Genomic DNA, 21,761 nt, shown 5'->3' on the forward strand with positions numbered 1-21,761 from the left:
GAGATAGCCCCATGTTTCTTCCCATTAGCAAAAATAAACAGGAAAAGGAGGGCCAGAACATATAGGAACTACAAGGCCCCACTAGGGTGTTGATGGCTCACCCCACCGCCGACCTACACGCTTTGGAGCACGTAGCGCGGCGTCCCCGGCAAAGCTTCGAGGATCCCACTGCTAACACTGGAGAGCATAGGCCTGGGAGCAAGGCAGGACCTGAAGGAAGAAAAAGACGATCCCGTGACATTCAATCGCTGTGGAAAGGAAGGGGACAAAGACCTGTAGCCGAAAGAGAACCTTTCTTCAGTATTGCAGGGTTATAGGCCACTTGGAGAAGGTTGGGAAACAATGCATTAGCCAAGGATGTGCATCGTTGCCAGCCTTCCAGGAGCAGGCTCTTGCTGGAGAAAACCTCCAGCACTCAGTCCCCCGGATCTGGAAAGGCCCGGCAGAAAAGGCTGCCAAGGGAGGAGAGATTTGGATCTCAGCGTTGCTAGTTAGGGAGTCTTTAATGACACTCAAGAGCCAGCACCTGCACCATCATCCTGGCCTCGGATTCTGCGGCCGCAGGGCAGAAGCCTCCCAGCATTCCTATACGTGAGAGACGGGGAAGGAGTGGGAGTGGGTGGTGGTCAGAGAAGAACACGGCAAATGCAGGATGTTTGCAAGAGGTAGATGGGTGCACAGGGCCGGCTCTAGCATGCTTACTGTACGTGTCCGGACCTATAGGCAGCATATTTAGGCAGTTAGCATGGCTATCCTTAAGCACGCCCCATGTGCAGAAAGCTACACAAATATTCAAGCGCTGGCTTGTCCCATTTCCTCTTGCGAGAGTGTCCCAAACTGATCCCTCAGAGGACGGAAAGTTTCGGTTGTTTTACCTGAGGAAATGCAGATGAGGCTAATAAGGAGGTTCCAAGCCGAGGTCAAGTCAGTTGACCTTTTGCGAGCGCAGGGTTCACTGTTCCTAGGCTGAGAGCAATGCAAAACTCCTGACCATTTAGGGAATTGCACTTCCTGAGGAGAATAAGAGATCGCAGCTACTAGCTCTGAGCCTCACCGCATGTGCGTTGGGAAGAATAAAAGTTCAGATAAAAGTGACATTTGGGTAGACTATTGCTTCCTAAAGAGACACCAAAAGAGACCCGAACCCGAAACCTAGGTCGAGAATGCCCAACACTGCTTACCGGAGACAGTTTTAAAAGCCAATTTTCGGGAGCAAACAGAACCAGACCCAGATGCTACCAAGAACAAGGAAAAGACAATTTTGCTGCCTGGCGGGTTCTCTCAGTTTTAAGTGATATTCGCAAGATATCCTGGGGCTCCTGATACTTTCAAGGGGTTGATAGAAAGGATGATGCTGATATGAAATATACGGAAGTACTGATTTCTTTAGATAATAACATATTTTACAAGGCCTCAGGAGCACAGGAATTCTGATCCCCCAGATTCAGAGCTGCCTGGAAGAATCAGGGTTGACCTTGTCCATTTTCAAATACAGGCTCCACCGGATGCATAGCATCATAACAAGGTACGGGCATATCCTGAGTGGATCTTTCCTAACACTCATTGGCCATTTCCCACAAATCTTGGAGAATCAAAGAACCCAGAGGCTTAGTGGATGTTATAGGAGATTTGAGGGTAGCCATGCCATTAAGACAAACCCTTTCTCTGACCTGACCCAGGAATATCAGGCCCAAGCTAAAAAGAAAAGGGGCCAGAAGAGGCATCCGTGGACAAAGAGACACCAGAGCGGAAGTCTTTGAACTCTGGTAAGGGAAGACCTACAGGCAGACGCTCAAAGCCTTAGTGGCCCTTTTTCAACCAGGTTCTTGGCTAGTATCGGCTGATAGCACCTGGTTTTAAATCCCTTAGTTTAAACACACTGACACCTATATGGGGAGCTTCAGAGTTGGACTATCTCAGGAAGATGCTGAAACATGGCTAAATTTTGCTGCACAAGCTTGAACTCTGTGGGATCCAATATCCTGTTTGCAAATCAGAGATTCTGGCCCTAAGTTAGGCAGTGAGATACAAGTTTTAGGAAGTGTGCGTGTGAGGTACAAGGATAATCAACAAAAACCCTCTCACCTCTGGGCCCACCATGCCAAGCAGGATATGACAATGGTGGCAGGTGGTAGTGTTGGGTGACTATTTTCAGGGCTGCTGTCCTCTTGTAGCTTCATCCACAAGATGCCACATCTCTTGAAGGAGTCAGAGCCCTGTGAGATCCCCAGGGTCCAGGGAGATACAGTTTTCTTTATGCGACAGAACTTGGGGGCTTTCCAGGATGGAGCCAGTGGTGGTTCTTACTTCTGGGGCTCTGGTAAATCTAACAGCTCCAGCAGGGAGGGGCCAAAGGGAAACTCAGAATAGCGAACGGTCAAGGAAAGAGACCCAGTCCTGTTGGACTGACCAGAGTTTTCTATAGGTGAATTTGAATGTGACGTTGAGATGAGCACAAATTCCAACTATGTGATGGTGTGTTATTAAAATGGGTACTGGAATGTCCTCTATGAAGACACTGTCTCTATGAAGACAATGTCCTCTATGAAGACTTTCCCAAGAGTCCTATAGTATGGTTCTGAAAGACTTACAGAGCTTTGAGTGGAATATATGAATGTTGGAAAGCTTTACACCTGTGGAAATCTTTAGTGGGCAGAACTCTGGTGCAGTGTCCTCCTTATACATCCCACCCTAACAGTTTTGATGGTACTGAAAATAATAACTTTTAAAATTATATTCAGTTCTCTAAACTAAAATCTGAGTTTTGTTACTATGACTATTATCCCAGAACTCTTCCTTGTTTTCTCTTAGGCGTCACTGAGAGGTCTCCAATTTCTTTTTTTTTTTTTTTTTTTTTTCCTTCGGATAAAGTTCTAGCCATTTATTTCTTGATATCTATCTAGCTCTGCCTCCCACCCCACCGGCACTTTCATTCCCGTCAAATTTCACTTTATAGATCCCTGTATCTGATCAGTGAGTTTCTTGCTTAACATCTTTCAAGACCTCCTGGAAGTATCTTGCCGGAAACCCACTGTCCCATCGTTTAAAAAGATAGGGGCGCCTGCCTGGGTGGCTCAGTGGCTTAAGCGTCCAACTTTGGCTCCTGTCATGATCTCATGGCTCATGGGTTCGAGCCACAAGTGGGGCCCTGTGCTGACAGCTCGGCGCCTGGAGCCTGCTTCAGAGTCTGTGTCTCCCTCTCGCTCTCTGCCCCTCCCCCACTTGTGTTCGCTCTCTCTCAAAAATAAATAAACTTCAAAAAATTCAGCCAACTCTTCATTTTCCAAATTTTTTTGATTCCGAGGGTAATAATACCAACCAAAGGGTACGTAACCTGTGTTTCCTAAGGCCTCTTCGGCCTGGGATTTTTAAAGGATCATATTAAACCCTTAGTTATTCCTCTTTGCTTCTTCTTTCCAAGCCAGTGTGCCTGCAGAGAGATCACAGAGGGGAATGACTGTCAGTCAAGGAGCCACTCCCTAGCTGGCTTGAGGCACTCCTAATCTACTTCAACAAGTTAATCTCAACCCTAGTTTTTGAATACAATTACCTGGGAATTTAAAGAAAAATACACTAATGTCAGGTCCTATCCCACACCTTAGCATAAAGCTCTAGCATCAGAATGATTTTTTTTAGGGGTGCCTGGGTGGCTCAGTCGGTTGGGCGACCGACTTCGGCTCAGGTACTTCGGCTCAGGTCATGATCTCGCACTCTGTGAGTTCGAGCCCCACATCGGGCTCTGTGCTGACAGCTCAGAGCCTGGAGCCTGTTTCGGATTCTGTGTCTCCCTCTCTCTCTGACCCTCCCCTGCTCATGCTCTCTCTCTGTCTCAAAAATAAATAAACGTAAAAAAAAATTTAAAAAAAATGATTTTTTTAAATACATTATTTAAAATATATATATATTTATCTTTAAGAAAGAGAGACAGCATACACAGGGGAGGGCCAGAAAGAGAAGAAGACACAGAATCCCAAGCAGGGTCTAAGCCCTCTGTGCAGAGCCCGATATGGGGCTCAAATTCACAAACAGATCATGATCTGAGCCAAAATCAAGAGGCCACTTAACCGACTGAGCCCCCCAGGTGCCCCCCTGCAAATGATTCTGATGTGCACCCGCAGTTGTGAGGAACCACTATGAGCCATGGTAGCCGTGAGTCCTTGCTGAGAGCATCTATGTGTATCCAGATGTCAGTGCATATGCAATCACGGCACGGAGAAGTAGCACAAGGAATCTCCAAGTCATCCAAATTCCCCCACTCACTGCTTTCTGCCTTTTTTTCTTTTCTTTTCTTTTCTTTTTTTTTTTTTTTTTTTTTTTGCCTTTCCTACTCTTCAAAGTAGCGCTCCTGTCATTTAAGTGACTTCTGAGAACACAAGGGTGCTGTCTGTTCTTTCATGAACTCCTCTGCAAATTTCTTAGCAATTAGCACTTCAATCACTATCATCCATTCAGAAAACGTAAATCACCTTTTTGCTTTGAGTTAATCATTTTCCATTTTCCCAAGGTGATTCAGAAATTCAGAGCTCCCTGAAAGTGAGTGAGCAGGTGTGGGGGGCTGTGGACACACTTCACTGTTCCATTAATGGCAGAATACACCTTGAGAGGTAACTGGCAATGCCAACAACAACGAAAATGAGTATTTGTCCAGCTATGATAAAATAGAGAGCCTAAGTCTGAAAACAAATTTTGATTTCTCTAGATTTCGGGCAGCGTTAAAATACACAATCAGTTCTAACCTTGTTTGCGTTAATCTCGACAGAAATTGCCCATTTGTTTTCAAAGCATCGGGTTGGAACATTTTGCTGCTACGTGGAAACCATGTCAACGATCATACTCAGGACATGAAATCCACTTGCACAAGGAGTCCGTGCAATTTTAATAATGTCTGCTAACCCGTTGATAAGCATACAGGAAGGAACATAGAAGAACTAGAATAGAGAACCATTAAGCCAGCAAATGTGTACTTTCTAAGAGTCCTCACTTTCTGTGATTAATTAGTACCCTCACCAGCCCTCTTACCAGAGGTTAAGTCATTTATTTACTCATTCATTCATTCAACAAACATTTTCTTAGAGATCTGTTTGGGTGCCACGTTCTGTGCTTTGAGTTAGGGCTGGACCAATGAACAAAATATAGTCTCAGCCTCCAAAATCTATGGTCTATAATCATATAAGCAGAAAATGACCTTTGCAAATTCTTTTTTTCTCCCTGGTATGCTCTTCTCCCATATCTTTGGCTAATTCTATTCAACTCTTTAGAACTTGACTAGGATGTTACTTCATCTGGAAAGCTTCCCTTAACACTTCAAGTCAGGGGGCACCTCAGTGGCTCAGTCTGTTAAGCATCCAACTCTTGATATCGTCTCAGGTCATAATCTCATGGCTCATGGAATTGAGCCCTCTGTCAGGCTCTGTGTTGACACTGTGGAGCCTGCTTGAGATTTTCTTTCTCCCTCTCTCTCTCCCTCCCCAACTTGTACTCTCTCTCTCTCTCTCTCTCTCTCTCTTTCTCTCTCTCTCTCTCTCTCAATAAATAAATAAACTTAAAAAAAACACTTCAAGTCAGGGTTAGGTGCCTTTTCTATATATTTCCATAGCAATCATATCTTAGGACTTTGTACTTTCTAGTATAGTTACTTGTTTACGTATCTTGTTTACATATTCCCTTACTAAATAATGAGGAACTTGAGGACAGGTGTCGTGTCCATCTTTGTGTCTTTGATGTCTAGCACATAACAGTAACTCAATAGATAATTAAATGAGTGATGGATATGTTCACAGAGTATTATGAGAATGCAGAGAAGATACACCAAAAGAGACCTCCCGTAAAAAATGGCTGCTACGTGAAGTCGTAAATGCAGCATCAGAGTTACCCAGACTTGGGAATGCTTGGGAGGTAGAAGCAGGAGGGCAACACGGTCTATGTTAGAAAACCCCAGCAAAATGGTGTTGATAGAGGGCAAAGTGTGAGGTAGGGTAGAGTAGAGGACAATTTGGGGCAGCTAGAATAAGGTCATGGAGCATGGAGGGTTGTGACCAAACCAGACTCAAACTCTATTTTCCCTTTTGTTGCCATCAAAACAAAGGAACACACAGCTTCAAATAGTCTCAGAAGCTGATCTCCAGGGGTTACCCATTTGTTCCCGGCATAGACAAGACTCCCTGAGACACAAAACACTCTAAAAACTCTTCTCTAAGAACCATTCTACACCCTGCCCCATGAGATTCAGTACATGGGTGGAGGGGAGCTCCACGGGGGAGTTGCCATGTCACCTGCTTGACACTCGTGGAAGGTTTCTGTCCTTAACTACAAATTATGGGTAAAACACCTTATCAAATGTGATGGGCCCATCTTTGCTCGGTGTCCTCCTCAAACCCAGCTCTTTTTGTTCAACCTGGGCAGGCCTGGAAAGAGTATATTGCCTCATTTCTCCTTATGCCATTGTGTTTTTAATATAAATCTTAGTCATTTAATGATTTACAATCAGTGCAACCCATTGAAGGCAGTCCCAGGCCTTTAGAAAACCTGCTTCTGTGTTAGGATCAACTGGTAGGATTCAGTCATTAATTAACTCAACAAGTATTTAATGACTACTTTCTTTTTTTTTTTTACTTTTTTTTTTTTAACGTTTATTTATTTTTGAGACAGAGAGAGACAGAGCATGAACAGGGGAGGGGCAGAGAGAGAGGGAGACACAGAACCCGAAACAGGCTCCAGGCTCTGAGCTGTCAGCACAGAGCCCGACGCGGGGCTCGAACTCACGGACCGCGAGATCATGACCTGAGCCGGTCAGCCACTTAACCGACCGAGCCACCCAGGCGCCCCTAATGACTACTTTCTAGGGGCACCTGGGTAGCTTAGTCGGTTAAGTGTCCAACTCTTGGTGTCAGCTCATGTCATGATCTCATAGTTTGTGAGTTCGAGCTGCGCATCGGCTCTGTCCTGACAGTGCAGAGCCTGCTTGGGATTCTCTCTCCCTCCCTCTTTCTCTGCCCCTCCCCCAATCTCTCTCTCTCAAAAAGAAATAAGTTTTTAAAAAATTTAATGAGCACTCTCTCTGTGTCAGACACTATGCTGGATTCTGGAGACCTGATAGTGAATGAGGTCTGGGAACTGCTTAGAAATTCACAGCCTGTGGTGTCCATCCCAATTGAATGGGGACCCCCAATTGTGGGGTGACAGCTGGATGGAAGTCGATGGCGGGTCCTGAAAGAATTCACCCAAATCAGAACAAAGGAGATAGAAGTTTCTTGAGTCCACCACAAGCGGAGCAGCGGGCAGGACAGTGAGGGAGAGGCTGTCTGCAATGTGCTAGTGGGTGGGGGCTGTATCTACAGGAGGAAAGTGAGGGGGTATGGCAACGTATGGGATTTCCCCTTTTTTGATAACTGTGTCTGGTTGTAAGTAGCCCCTTGGTCAGTTAGGGTCTATGGGTATTTTGAGGTGGGTCACCTGATGGGCCTGTCTGTGTTCAGCCAGGGGTTCTCTATGGGCCCCTGCCTACATTCCATCCCTCAAGTCTGTTTGCCTAAAAGCAGCCTGTACACAACCTTGGGCCCTTCTTCCGGATCTACTGAATCAGAACTTGGGACTTGGGGCCCAGCAATCTGGGTGTTAGCAGGCCCTGCAGGAGACAACAGAGCTCATTTCTGTTTGGGATTCTCTGGCCTAAGCTCGGCATTGAATCATTAGCCATTCCCAGACTTCCTGTCCACAATTCCCCTTCTCAAGGAACTCCTGACAGAAATGGAAAACACCAACCCAGAGTGACACTACCCAAAATAAAGTAGAATGCTGTTTTATCATGTAATGGCAACCCCAGACCCTTCCCGCTAGAATCACAGAGGTGGATAGCTTCACAAAGATTGTTGTGGTATGGACTAGACGGGTCAGAACCATTTCAGTGTCATCGTAGAAGGAATCAACAAGGGTAATGTCATTCTCGTCTCCATTCTGCTCCCTGCCACTTAGCGGTGGAGAAGAATTTTTTTTTTTTTAATTTAAATTTCATTTAAAAGATGTTTTTAAAGACCAACCATATCAGCTCGGCTGCACAAACCAACCAACCAACCAACCAGGAGCTTCAGAGTTATTTCAGCGCATGGGAATAGAAACAGGATAAACTGAAACTGTAAAACAAGCAACTTAAATGCTTCGGAAAATAAAGGAAGGGGGAGTGAGATCACAATCTGAGCATGTGTGTTTTGCAATCCTGTGGTTGTTCTAAACAAATTCAGGCAGATTGCTTTCTTTCTGGAGTTCCAGCAAAATGGATCTTGCCACCAGTGGACGGTTCAGAGATCCTGGCTGAGGCTTTTTGGCTTATTGCCATGTGTCATTAGTGACCTAGTTTCAATGCGGTGAGACCAGCCATGTCTGCAGGCCCCTGAATCAGCAGTTTCTCCTCCACTCACTAGCTCCAAGCTGGCAAAGCTGACACTACTTTTCACAGAATGTGCCCTCCCCTTGCCCCTGCACTCCCCCTACGAGCAGGGAAAGCACCATTTTTTCATAAAGGTGTCGGCTTTGACCGGAGGCTGCCCTGAGAGCCCAGCTGTCATGACTCCTTCAAGTAAGCTGCTAAACTCGGAATTATCTTGGCCTAATAATTAATCAGGACTAAAAATAGCCCCAAACTGCCCGAGCTTTGCTTAAATCCCACCCAGGTGGGAGAGGTGGTTTTAAAAAAGGGCTCATCAAAGCATAAGAGACTGTTAAAAACTGAGAACAAACTGAGGGTTGATGGGGGGTGGGAGGGACGGGAGGGTGGGTGATGGGTATTGAGGAGGGCACCTTTTGGGATGAGCACTGGGTGTTGTATGGAAACCAATTTGACAATAAATTTCATATATTAAAAAAAATTTTTTTTTAATTAAAAAAAATAATAAAACTGTTGGGCTCTGAAATTTAAAAAAATAAAAAATAAAAAAAAAATAAAAAAGGGCTCACTGCAAAACCATACTTTGTGAGGCTTTGCACAAAAATATGAAAATAATTAACCAACATGCCAGCGTGGGAGACAATTCACATTTAATCTGACCCTTTAAAAAAAAAAATAATGCAACCTTTCCCATTGCACACTGACTTGAGATTATCAGCTCGTGGTGGATATTAAAAGCAGCTAGGAATTGTACTCAGAATATTCTAAGAATACCCTCAAACACAAATTCAGGGAAAGAAAATAACTATTGGTTTAGAGCTACAAAATATAGCCTGTTGTCAGGCAGATTAGAGGATGAGTAGAGTTCCACCAGAGGGCGCCCTTGCCACCCTTCCGTCAAACCCAGTGCTCGGCATTTCCCAGATGGTTGGCAGGTCTTTGCCCTCTACAGTGTGTGCTCATAAAAGCAAGGGCTCTGTGTCCTGAAGAATGCTGCTTCTGTGACAGCTTTCTGGCTGTGACCGGCAGGCAAATGCTATCTCTGTGACATCACAGCAGCAGTTTCAAATGAGGGGAAAGCAAGCAAAACTTTAAAAGGGAAAAAAACGAATACATCTAGGTTGACTTCTCTCCATCGTGATCTATGTGTGTTCACTTTCTTGACACTCTAATGGTAAGAGCATGATAAAACGGAAGTACATTTATCACAGTTATCTGTGTCCAGCCCAAAGTCAGGAACCGCCATGGCACCAATCAAGCAGTGCCAATTGGCAGGGCCAGGTGTATTTCAGCACACCCTTCACCCTCATCATCATTTCCCTCCTCCCCCTAGACACACCTCTGCCTCACACTAAGCTGTGCCCCTAGGGCCGTTTCTTCCTGATCTAAATCCCATGGCCTCTATCCTACTCCCTCATCCCCAGTTCTAAACTCACCTCCTCAAAGACAGGCAGGGAGGACTAACTGATGAATGAAATAATAGATGTGCCCCATCTAGCCACAAGTGAAGACCATCTAGCTTTGGTCTCTCCTGACCAAGGGAGTGACGTAACATACTAGGCAGGCAGCAGAGCTTTGCGGAAAGACCTTTACTCCCACCCCCACCTAAACCCCCCACTCCCCCACACATCTGAATTCAGAAACCAAGATTCTACCGTGTACCAGCAGCAGAAATTAGAGGGGTCACTCATCCCCTCTGAGTTCAGCCTTCTTATTTGAAAAAAAATGATAATAAAAATATCTGTTCTACTGTATAGGTTATTCTGGGGCTAGCGTAAGATACTGTACGTGAAATTTTTTGTGAGTTGTAAGGAGCTATGTAAACATACTGAGTACCTAACCCTGGAGCTGTTCAAACATTAATTGAGTCGCAGGAGTAAATATGAGAGGAGGGAAAAGTTAAACTAGGTTGTATTATTATTTTCACATTTCAGCAAAGAAAGGATCACCGAATTTCTTCTTGAGAATCTATACTATGAATCTCTCTTATCATAGATGAATCAGTGTTATAGACGGAATGTTTGGGTCCCCCTAGAATTCCCATGGTGAAACCCTAACCCACAATGTGGTGATATTAGGAGGTGAGGGTCTTTGGGAAGTAATCAGATGAGGTCATAAGAACAGAACCCTCATGAATGGGATTAGTGCCCTTATAAGAGTCATGAGAGTCATTGCCCTCTGCTTTCCACCATGTGAGCATACAATGAGAAGTTGGTAGCCTGCAACCCCCCGCCCCCCAAAAATGGTTGTCACCAGAACTCAACCATGCTGTTCCTCTGATCTTGAGCTATGAGAAATAAATGTGTTTATAAGCCACCAGAGTGTGGTGTTTGTTATAGGCAGCCAAAATGGGCTAAAACATCCAAGTTGCCTTGACTCAGAGAAATGTTCCTAAAGATAAGTATCTAGAGACACTTTGCAAAGATTTTTCTGTGAGAAATGTTTATTATAGACTTGTGTAAAATTGGAAACTCTATCCCACAATGGAGTGGTTTCATTAAATCTCTCTACATAATGAATTATTATGCATCCATTAAAATGACATAGAGCAACATGTAATAATATTAAAGAGTCCACAATAAGGAATTCACAGAGAAAAAAATGATCAAACAACATGTATATAGTAGACATTTAAAATGTGTGCACATACTCAGGTAGAATGCATACTGCAGAGTCCAGAAGAATACATGTCAACAAGCATGTTCGTTATAATCTAAGAAGGTTGGAATTAAGAATTTTCTTTAATTTTTATACTTTTGGCCTTTATTTTTTACTGTTCTATAAAGAACATATATTATTAGGGTATTACAGGAAAAAAACCTATTAATAGTTATATTAATATAACTATATTAATTAGTTATAATTATATATAAACATTATAATTGTATTATTAATTATATGTTAATTATATTAATATAACTATTATATATAATATATAACTATATTAATAATAAATATAATAACCCCTATTAAGAGTTATATATAAAATAAATAATTCTGGCCTCTGGAGAAGACCAATGGGAGACTTTTGAGGCCAGGGGTTCTTTGAGGACACCCAGCACTTCTATGGAAGAAGAGGCACCCTGGCCAGAGCTCTACCCCACTGGAGCCCTTATCTAGGATGACTCAGGCCCTCATCTGAGATTTCTGTTCAATCGGCACTATTGTGCTCACTTATCAGAGGAGGCCTAAATTAGAGATAAAGAGAGAGTTGCCCCTAGAGTGTGGGTGGAGGAAGAAATAACATCAAAACCTAATAAAAAAATTTAGTCTCAAGCCGATGGATGAGTGACCAATGGGTGACTGAGCAACGTAATGATTCTGTAAAAGGAAGAAGGTCTCTGGAATACAGCAAAAGTGTAAACCCCTCATTCATTGCCTTTGACATGGGCTGGGTAAGAATCACAAAGAATAAGAGAAGAACTGTGATAGTTGTCACAGAAATACTATTCATCTTGAAAAAACTCTCGCTCTCTTCTCAGAAGTATCTAATAGACTTTATTAATGCATTTCCCCTACTTAGTATCGTCAGTCAATGTGTAATAAGAGTCCTGAAGGTCACAGCTTATATTATTAAAATTCTAGTAAGTATACCAGGTCCTGGGCTTGGAAATGCATGCAAATCTCCTCATTTTAATAGTTGATTTATTATTGTTAGTTCTACCCTATATCATCTGGTTAGAGCTCAGATCTAATGAAGCCTCAGGAGCTTATTTTATTCCCATACAGGCTTGTTAGCTTCAGAGAGAGAATTTTCCCCATAGCCATAAAACCTAAGCCCTTAACCTAGATATGTCAGAAGGAGCATGAGGCGTCATAACTCCTGGGAAAACAACCCTAAATCCTTGTCCCACTGAGACAGTATCCCTGTGTTCCCATAAACAGGAAGTCATTGGTCATTTGTTGTGGGGTGGCCAGAGGAGGCTAGGAGGGAAGCTTGGTTTGGCAAAAATGAGGCAGACGGAACAGGAAACGTGAAAAGATGATGTCTTCAAACTACCTAGAGAGCCAACCAAATGAGCAGTAATGATTTGTGGCCTGTGGGTCTGCAGAGGCAGGGAAAAAGAAGAAAAGGCAATGGAAGCACCTAGAAGAGGAGACTGGCAGAAGTACAGAGAGGCTTTTCTGCCCCTCTTCAAAATAGTAGCATCCCTCCTTTCCCTCCTCCGTGTTCCCCACACATCCTGTTTTACTTCTATTAAAGCGCTTGTCACCCCATGTAACTCTTGCCTATTGGTCTGTGCCTCTTAGTAAATTTCAAGCTTCCTCTGAGTAAGAGCCATATTTACTCATCCGTAATGGTGGGTAGGTTGGTATCGTCTGAGCCTTGCACGCTGCAGGTTCATAGTAAATGCTTGATAAATATGAATCAGTGAATGATGTATGCAGAAATTAGTCCTAAAGTAGGAATGAACAACACATCCTAACAAAGATGTACACAGCACAGAACTTGGAGATCAAAGTCAGCCCCTTGGGTGGACTTTAGGGACAGGTTTTAACAAGGAGGCAGAGAGAACTCTGGCATTACTTGTTGATGAGATGAATGAGCCTCTGGAATTGAATTGGCCTAGAAATCTCGTGCACTTGCAACACCCACTTTGTGTGATATGAGTTGTAGAATATTTTCTTTGGTTCCTTATGCCTTTTTTTAAAAAAAAATGTTTATATATTTATTTTGAGGGAGAGAGAGAGAGCAGAGGAGGGGCAGAGGGAGAAGGAGACAGAGAATCCCAAGCAAGCTCCATGCTATGCTGTCAGCACAGAGCCCAACACAGGGCTTGATTCCACGAACCATGAGATCATGACCTGAGCTGAAATCAAGAGTTGGATGCTCAACTGACTGAGCCACCCGGGCGTCCTGGTTCCTTATAGCTTTTAATTTAACTCTGTGGGAAAAAGTGGTTGCTATGTATTTTAAATACTCCCAGGACTGATGGGCACATAAACAGAAAAAGGATGGAGAGAGAGAGGCCATGTCACCAGGCAATTTCTTTTAGGCATCTTGGGGCACTTGTATAAGAACGCTCTCATGGGGCATTACATTGCAAGTAAGATAGTTCTTAACGTCTAGCAAAGAATTTTCCTATCTGAAGGCTGCTTCTCTTTCTCCTACATCACTGACTTATAAAGGGAGTTTTTTCATTCCCAATTCTTCTTGATAAAGCCCATCAATACAAACCAGGAGGCTGGTGTCCGTTCACAGGTATCCTTTCTTAAATGGGCATTCTTAAATCCCATTAAAAGTTCCCAGGCTGAGGTCTATGTGTGAAGATTAAAGGTCACAATGTCTAGTAGAGGAGGACGTGGGGGAAGAGTTAGGAAAAATTGTATACCAACTTTGGCTTCAGTAAGCATTGTAGACAGAGATCTCTGCAAAGGTTTAGGGAGCTTAGCTAGAAATAGGGGTGATTGAGGAAAGGCAGTAACTTGGAGCCCATTATACCATCTGTGTTACTCTCTTTGTTAGAAAAAGCCTGGCAAAAGGGGAGAAAATCAGCAGCGAAGTAGATAGCCCATTTTCTTAAACATACGGGTTTAAGTGACATGGTTTAGGGAGCAGAAAACAGCTGGGAGTCTGTACGCCCAGCTGTTTTCAATGTCAGTGAAACAGCACTAGTTTCACAGCACGTGAGCTGGGCCTTTTCTGCCCTCACGCTTGAGTTCCCCTAACAGAGACTGCTCTGTCCCAGATCCCCTTGTCCTCAGGTCTCAGCTCAAATGCACTTCTTCAGAGAGGCCTTCCTAGGTATGCCCCTCCTTGGTCATTCTCTAGCACATCACTCTTTCTCCTTCATTCGCTGTCTGAAGCTGTTTTGTACACAGGCTTGTTTGTTTCATTGACTGTGTCCTCCCACTTCATAAAAGAAGGGACCCTGTCTCTTTTATTCACTACTTTATTACAAGCACTTAGAACAGCATCTGGCACATAGTAGGCCCTCAATTTACAAGTAAACGAGTGAGTGAATGAAGGGATGACTGAATGAATGGAATAGCCTGAATATGAGGTTCAAAATGGCAATGAGAAAGTACTTTCCATTACCAGTAGGGTAGGTCTCTTCCCTTGAAGAGGAAATAGGCATTTCCTAACGGTAAGGAACCAAGTGGATATTTACATCAAAGGGAAAGCCCTTTATTTCCACATGGAAGCGCTAATATTTCCTCCCCAGAGGAAATATTTCCACACCAGAAGGCAGCTGTGAAGCTGGGATGGGAAGGGAGCGGGCTGGGGGCCAGGCAGTACGGAGTTACAAACTCGCTGAGTTATCACTGTGATGTAGAACAGAGTGTTTACATACAGCCCCAAGACAGAGGCTGGCTTTGTCTTACCATTTGAGCGCAGTGAGAAAATATAACTAATCAAAACTCTCTGGGAGCTTGTGTCATTCCTTTGAACAACTGCTGTCCACGGGAAGGTGCTCAGGAAAGGGACACGAGCAAGCCTAGACAGCCCTCGTTCGGTTGTTTTCCATCTATCCGTGCAGCTCAGAAGACGAAGGAGAAATGGGTCTTTCCACGGTGGCCCTCACTCACGGTGCACACCCTCGGGCCAGTTCTTCCTGGAGCAGTGGTGGCCTGCCCCCTCTGTCCAGAGGTGTCCCTGCTCTAGCCTCCTTCTCTCTGAGTACCTTTATTTGGTGGAATGAGGGAAGATATTCACCGTGACTACTTAACAGTATGGAGTTAACGCCTTATTTGTCAATCACTTCACTTATAGAAGATAGAGTGTTCTAATGAGAGGGGTGGGGGAAAGGCATGCTGGGAACAGTAACCCTCCCAGGAGGTTGTTCGGTGCCTGATGCAGTTGATAGCTCTCTCATACAGATCGTCTTGTTTTCATTGGAATCCTCATCACTGCCCTTCATGTAAAAAGGAGCAGGTATTTTTCCACCATCATTTTATAGAGGAAAAAAATCTGAGGTCAAAAGAGGTGAATGAGTTGCTCTAGGTCCCGGAGGTGGGAGGACTCAGGTGTCCTCATCTCCAGATGCAGCATCAAAAGGCAAATTTCTAGGGAACAAAGACTGACATTCTCTTTTGTCACAACCAAATTATCTCTACGTAAAGTATATTTTTGTTTAAGTTTATTTGTTTATTTTGAGGAGGAGCGTGAGTGAGCCAGGGAAGGGCAGAGAGAGAGGGAGAGAGAATCCCAAGCAGGCTCCTTGCTGTCAGCACCCAGGCCAATGTGGGGCTCAAAATCACGAACCATGAGACCATGACCTGAGCCGAAATCAAGAGACGGTCACTTAACTGCCTGAGCTGCCCAGGCGCCCCATTATCTCTACATAAAGTTGTATGCAGATACAAGAAGAACCTGTCTTATAATTTTGTTGTGTCTGATCAGGATCAATGGCTAGACAGGCTTAGTGTGGTGCCTGGCACATGAAGCAATTATTGAATGGTGAAAAGAAAGAAGGAGGGAAAGGGAAGAAGAAAGTTCTTCTGTTGTAGGGAATGACATTGGCCACACAGTACACCCAAACCCTCCTTACGAGAATGATGTTATGGCAGAAACCCACTGCAGTTGACTCACACTCAGTAAATAGGAACTGACTAAGCAGAATTCTGGAACTGACAGAGACCTTAGAGGTCATACTAAGCCATGCAGTTTTGTTTGCTAAGTTACTTACGCCCCTCTGCGGGCACTTGTTTGCCCCTGACTATCAGCTGATCTCAACTCACATTCCACATACCAATATTTAAAGCAAATACTTCCTGGACTAAAAATAAAGTACACATAAAAGTCTGTTTAAATGAATCATTCTTCTTTTGGAAGCTAAAAAGGAGAGGGAGAAGAGCAGCTGATAGGCTCTGGGACTACTGGCAATGTGAACAGTCTCTCTTTGATCCTCTGAGAATTTCCAAGTTGAAAACACCATGTGGAGATGACTCCTTCCCTCGGGATATGGGCTGCGTCTGACCTTCCCCTATGAGTGTTAGTTTTGACTCTCTCTCCCTCTCTCTCTCCTCCCCTTCCCTCCCCCACCACTCCTTCTCCTTCCCCTTCCTCTCTCCCTTGCCTGCCTGTAAATGACTTACTCAGTAAATTGTGGCTGAGGAGATGAGAGAGGCTGGAATGTGTCCTAGCCTGGAGCCAAACAAGGAACCTTATTTAAAATAATGTTAGGGGCGCCGGAGTGGCTCAGTGGATTAAACATCCAACTTCAGCTCAGGTCATGATCTCACAATTCATGGGTTCAAGCCCCGCGTCAGGCTCTGTGCTGGCAGCTCAGAGCCAGGAGCCTGCCTCGGATTCTGTGTCTCCCTCTCTCTCTGCCCCTCCCCTGCTTGAGCTCTCTCTCTAAAAAAAATAAACATTTTAAAAAATAAAAAATAAATAAAATAATGTTAGAAGTTGGCCATTAAGCCTGTGGAATGGCCTTCCTTTTCCTCTCACTTCCCATCACATGTTCGTTCATTCATTTGTCCTACAAACATTCATTCATTGTCCACATACAGGTACAGATACGAATAAGAAATCATCTCTACTGCCAAGGAGCTCTAGTCAAGTAAGGGGGAGCAGGTATGGGGGGAAGGGGCAGGAACGAGGCTGAAGAGTGGTAGAGAGAACACACAAAGGGCCTCGTGTGCTATTCTAAGGAATTTGCACTTGATCCCACAGGTCAGTATTTCCTGAACATGGTATGGAAAATTGTGTTGATCAATATTCTAAAAAAGAGGGGCGCCTGGGTGGCTCAGTCGGTTAAGCGGCTGACTCCTGGTTTCAGTTCAGGTCGTGATCTCATGGTCCATGGGTTTGAGCCCCACATCCGGCTCTGGGCTGACAGTGCGTAGCCTGCTCGGGATTCTCTCTATCCCTCTCTCCCTGCCCTTCCCCCTCTCACCCTCTCTGTCTCTCTCTCAAAATAAATAAACTTAAAAAAATATTCTAAAAGAGAACATATCACCTACTCTTATGTATCCACAACTTATTTTTATTACATCATCATCCAGATGTATACAAACACAAACCAGGTATAATTTCCCAATGTTTATAACCATGATACAATAATAAAACCAAAACAAATTTATAAAATAAAACCCAATCTAATTCAAATTAACAAAACCCACTCGAGGCAACGGATGTTATTATTTAACTGAAAGCAAATGACTACTGGCATGTGAACACGGCACTCACTACAAGCATGTGCGTTATTTTTAATTCAATACCTACATGACCACGCACTAACTCTTCCAATCCTTCTTTCTAGTCAAACTAGCATGAAACTGTCATCAAAAGAGACTGTGGTGATGTCACGTGGCCACCACATCCCTTGCCTGTGTGTCAACTGCACTTCCTTTCTCGGTAGCCTGGGACAATAAAAATAGGGCAACTTGGCTCCTTGATTACAAGTGGTCATTAAATGTCCTAGAAGATGCTTCTATTTACATTTTAAACTGTCCTTAAAATTAAAAAAAAAAAAAAGATTTTTAAAAATGTCTGAGAGAACCCATCAGCCCCAAGAGCACTTTACTAAAGACCATAGCCTGAAGTTTGAGGAAATATTACATAAGTGCTTGGGGCCCATCGCTGACAGACTTTGAACAAGAAAGTGATGTGATCAGATTTCCATCTTAGGGCAATTATGCCAGGGGCAGCAATGATGGCACATTAGAGGAGAGAGATACCAGGAGAGAGGAGGTCACTTGGGAGACAACTATGATCATGTAGGCAAATGATGATGAGTGAACTTGCAAGCATAAGATGAGTGATGAGGTATAAGAGAATAGACTGGAAATGTCTGCAAAAGGCAGAATTCATAGAACTCAAAGACTCATTACTTGTGATGGGTGAAAAAAACCAGGCGTTTCTAGCTTAGGCAACACTGTTAAACCTGGGGGAGGATGTAAAGGTGAGTTTAGTTTCAGACAGGGCTCCTTTGGAGAGGCTGTGGACACAGGCAAATACAGCAGGCTCGAACTGAAGAGAAAAAGCTTCTGGGTGAAGCTGGCATGCCAGGATGGCCAAGTGGTCACCAGCCTACCAACTGTAACTTCTACATCCAAGATTATCTCAGTGCCCACTCCCCCAATTCCCAAACACAATGTTTGTCCTGCCTCCTAGTTGCCACCCAAAGTTCCAACCCCATGTGATCATGGCTGCAATAATCTAATACTCTGATACTATTTAAAGTACAAAATCTGAAAAGACTGACACTTAGTCTGACACTTAATCTGACATTTAGTGTGTGATTGATGGTCTGAATCCTGAAGTGCTATGGTGGACAGAACATGAAATTTGCAATCATTCAGACCATGGTTCCAATTCCTACTCCACCACGTAACTAGTTGTGAAAGCTCAGCAAGTCACTTACTTCTGGTCTTCTGTTTTGCAAATTGGGGTTATAAAATTTTATATCAAAAGCTCATTAGGAGCATTAAGTAAAACAATGCTTATGGTATCTCGCACAGTGCCTTCAATATCTTGGTCAATGAATCTTTCCCATTCTCCTTATATAATAACTAAGATCGTGGACAAAACCAGGCTCTGTGGGTCCAAACCATGCTCTACAACATTCTACTGACATGACCTTGGGTAAGTAAACTAACTTCTCTGTAACACAGAGGGATAATTATATTCTCTAGTGCAGAGAGTTATTAGAGTAACTCATTAACTCAACATTCACAAAACTCTGGGCACCATGTGTCTTGCACATAGTATGCACTAAGCCTAAGCTATTATCAACATAACCACTCCTTCCTCTCTTCTAATCATTAAGTTTGAGATTCTTTCTTGGTCATCATTTTGATGGAAGAGGATGAACATTCAACGTGGCGCTGGGTACCTAAGCCACTCGGTGTAAGGCCCCACACAGAGAGGAAGAAGAGGAAGGTTGATAGCCCTAAAGACATTCTTTGCCTATTTCTCGATACAGGCTGGGCTCTGCAGTGCAGCAGGGAGGGAGACATAGAGTGACTGAAGTCCAAGGTCCAGTGGTGAAATGAAAAGACCGTCAGCAGATATTTGACCCAAGAAGGAGGCATCCGGATGGAAGTACTGTGAGTTCTTATGAGGTATGACAACACTCATTGTTTTCAGCGAACTTTATTTTTCACTTAATGGTAGTTAAATGCCACAATTATGCAGGATTTTGTCCCAAACTAGGAAAAGAAGCAAAACACATGCACACACACACACACACACACACCCTTCAAAACCAACTTGCATATACCAAGGGCTAAATCCAGAAAAGTTAGAGCTGGAGAAGACTAGTCAGGAACATGGGCCAGTGAGCAAACATAGATTTTTCTGATATATTCAGCCTTATCATGTCAAGTTTCTGACCCTAATCAACCAAGGTGATGAACAAACTAGTCCCTTTAAAATGTTTATGAAAGAAACCGCTGTGCATTTTTCTCTCTGGACTCTCACTTGGAATTCAAATGCAGCCTGGCTTTTGCAACAATTTAGGCCTGAGAACTGAGCTGAGTTCTCGGTGATTTGCTGCCTCCATCAGGATCAGAGAAGAATATTCTTTACTGCATTTCAATCTGTTTAATCCATAGAGGAGGGAATGACTTCTGTGTCAAAATGGAGCAGAGGGGTCTATTGGAGATGGACATTGTTTATTCGGGTATAAATTTTAATTAGACTTTTTCCCAAATAAAAAAAAAAACATGCAGAGGAATAATGTAAAGGTAGTTCTGTCTTTGGGTGAGGCAGGTATTATATCCAATCCCAGTTCTGCCACCCACTGTGTGATTTGGGGCATGTCACTTAACCCACTGAGCTCATTGGCCTTAAGTGTAAAATTACAGTGCTACTTGCCTTATAGGCTGGTTATAAAATCCATCATGCTCTGTCCCTAACTCCTGCCTCTGTTTTCTAGCCACTTCCCATGGGCACAGTGTTCTTTAGTCATAACAGGCTACTCAGGGCTCCCTCTGGTCTCTGGTTCTCATTCAAGTCAAGATTCATCTGCCTGAAACAATCTCCCACCCCACACCCATTTTCCAGGCTGATAGCCACTCATCCAACAAGCCTGTTTATAGATGTCACTTTCTCCAGGAAGTCTTCTTTAACACCACCTCCCCCAGTTAAAGTTTAAGTTATGTGCCCTCCCATGAGTCCAGGGCATCTATGCATATTCCATCGAAGCACTTGTTACACTACCGTATTGATTTTCCATCACGTCCCTGGACTGTGGACTCTGTGTGAGCAGAAACCATGTCCTTCTAATGGCATAGTATCTCTAGGGCTTAGTGCAAGACAAGACATATATGATGCATCCAATATATGTTTGTGAAATTAATTGAAATTTTTAAAAAATTAAAAAAAAAAAAGTAAATGCTGTTCCGTTGCTATTTATATGGTTCTGAGATGAAAGTTAGTGCATTAGAAGTTAGACATATTAGAGCATGCTCCAGGATATTTTTCCACGTTGCTGTGGCTAACACTTGCAGTTGTCCTCATGGCCAGACCCTCCTCCCCCCTCCCCCCCACTTTAGCCCAGACTCCACCTTCCCTTGAAGCTGAGACTTCTGGCTTTCCTTTTGAACACATTCTGCCACCTACCTATGACACTCCAGCCAAGACCCCAACCAAAGCTCAATGCCTGATCTTCTCCTACCTTTGTTGATATAGCACAGTCCCACTCAAAGGACTCTAGCATAAGATTCACTCTAACTTGCTATCTTTGAAACCATGTGACTAAATAACAGTTCTATTGGTCTTTAGTGAAGAAAGATCTAACTCAAGTATCCTCCTTTCTTCCTCTTCCCCTCCTACAGGTCAGATTTTCTAAGAACATATTGGAAGGGGAGATATACTTCACATCACTTCTCTACTTGGAACTTGCTTCTTAGCACCCTGTTCTCCTTCCCATTCTGCCATGGGCCTCTGCCCCTCCTCACTGATCACCACTGGGAACTCACAGTCAGCTCCCTTTAATGGGTTCCTCTCCCTTCTCATAGGATCAGACAAGAGGTTGATGTGGGTCTGACCACACCTCAGTCAAGTGTGTGGACCTTCCATTCTACATTGTGTCAACACAAAGGAGTAGAGGTATTTTGGTCTTGTCTGAAAACCAGGGTAATTCAAGAAACAAACAACATATTTTCCTATTACAAAACTCAAGTCTGTACACTGCTCATGATTCTTTCTATGGCCTAAGGGAGAAATATCAAATAAGTAGATGTTTCTCATGGGGTTTCCATCATGGGCACATGCCTATTCCCAAAGAGGCTCTCACTTCTTCAAATGCCTCATTCTTCCCACTCTGCAGAGCAATGACCCCAAACTGAAAAATCTTACTCACTACCCAAAACTGATCCAGAATCCATCACCTTCCCAGTGATACATTTCTCTAAGTCTGGTAAGGAAACTCAGAGGCACTTCATCAGCAATGGGGGAACACCCTGATTCCAGTGAAGTCTGGAC

General features: G+C 43.7%; 1 long non-coding RNA gene across 2 annotated transcripts in view; it reads left to right on the forward strand.

Moving 5' to 3' along the window:
• The window catches only part of LOC131519247 (uncharacterized), a 33,417-nt gene extending 11,952 nt beyond the window's left edge, over nucleotides 1-21,465 (forward strand). The window contains exons 1-3 of one of the 2 annotated variants that reach the window (XR_009265554.1): nucleotides 9,247-9,554; nucleotides 19,258-19,396; nucleotides 21,113-21,465. This is a non-coding gene — a long non-coding RNA (uncharacterized LOC131519247). Of the gene's footprint in view, nucleotides 1-9,246; nucleotides 9,555-19,257; nucleotides 19,397-21,112 lie in introns of those variants that run through there. The other variant, XR_009265555.1, reaches the window with a different exon arrangement.
• The last annotated feature ends 296 nt before the right edge of the window (nucleotides 21,466-21,761 follow it).

Source organism: Neofelis nebulosa, chromosome 8, assembly GCF_028018385.1.
Source record: "Neofelis nebulosa isolate mNeoNeb1 chromosome 8, mNeoNeb1.pri, whole genome shotgun sequence".
NCBI lineage: Eukaryota > Metazoa > Chordata > Mammalia > Carnivora > Felidae > Neofelis > Neofelis nebulosa.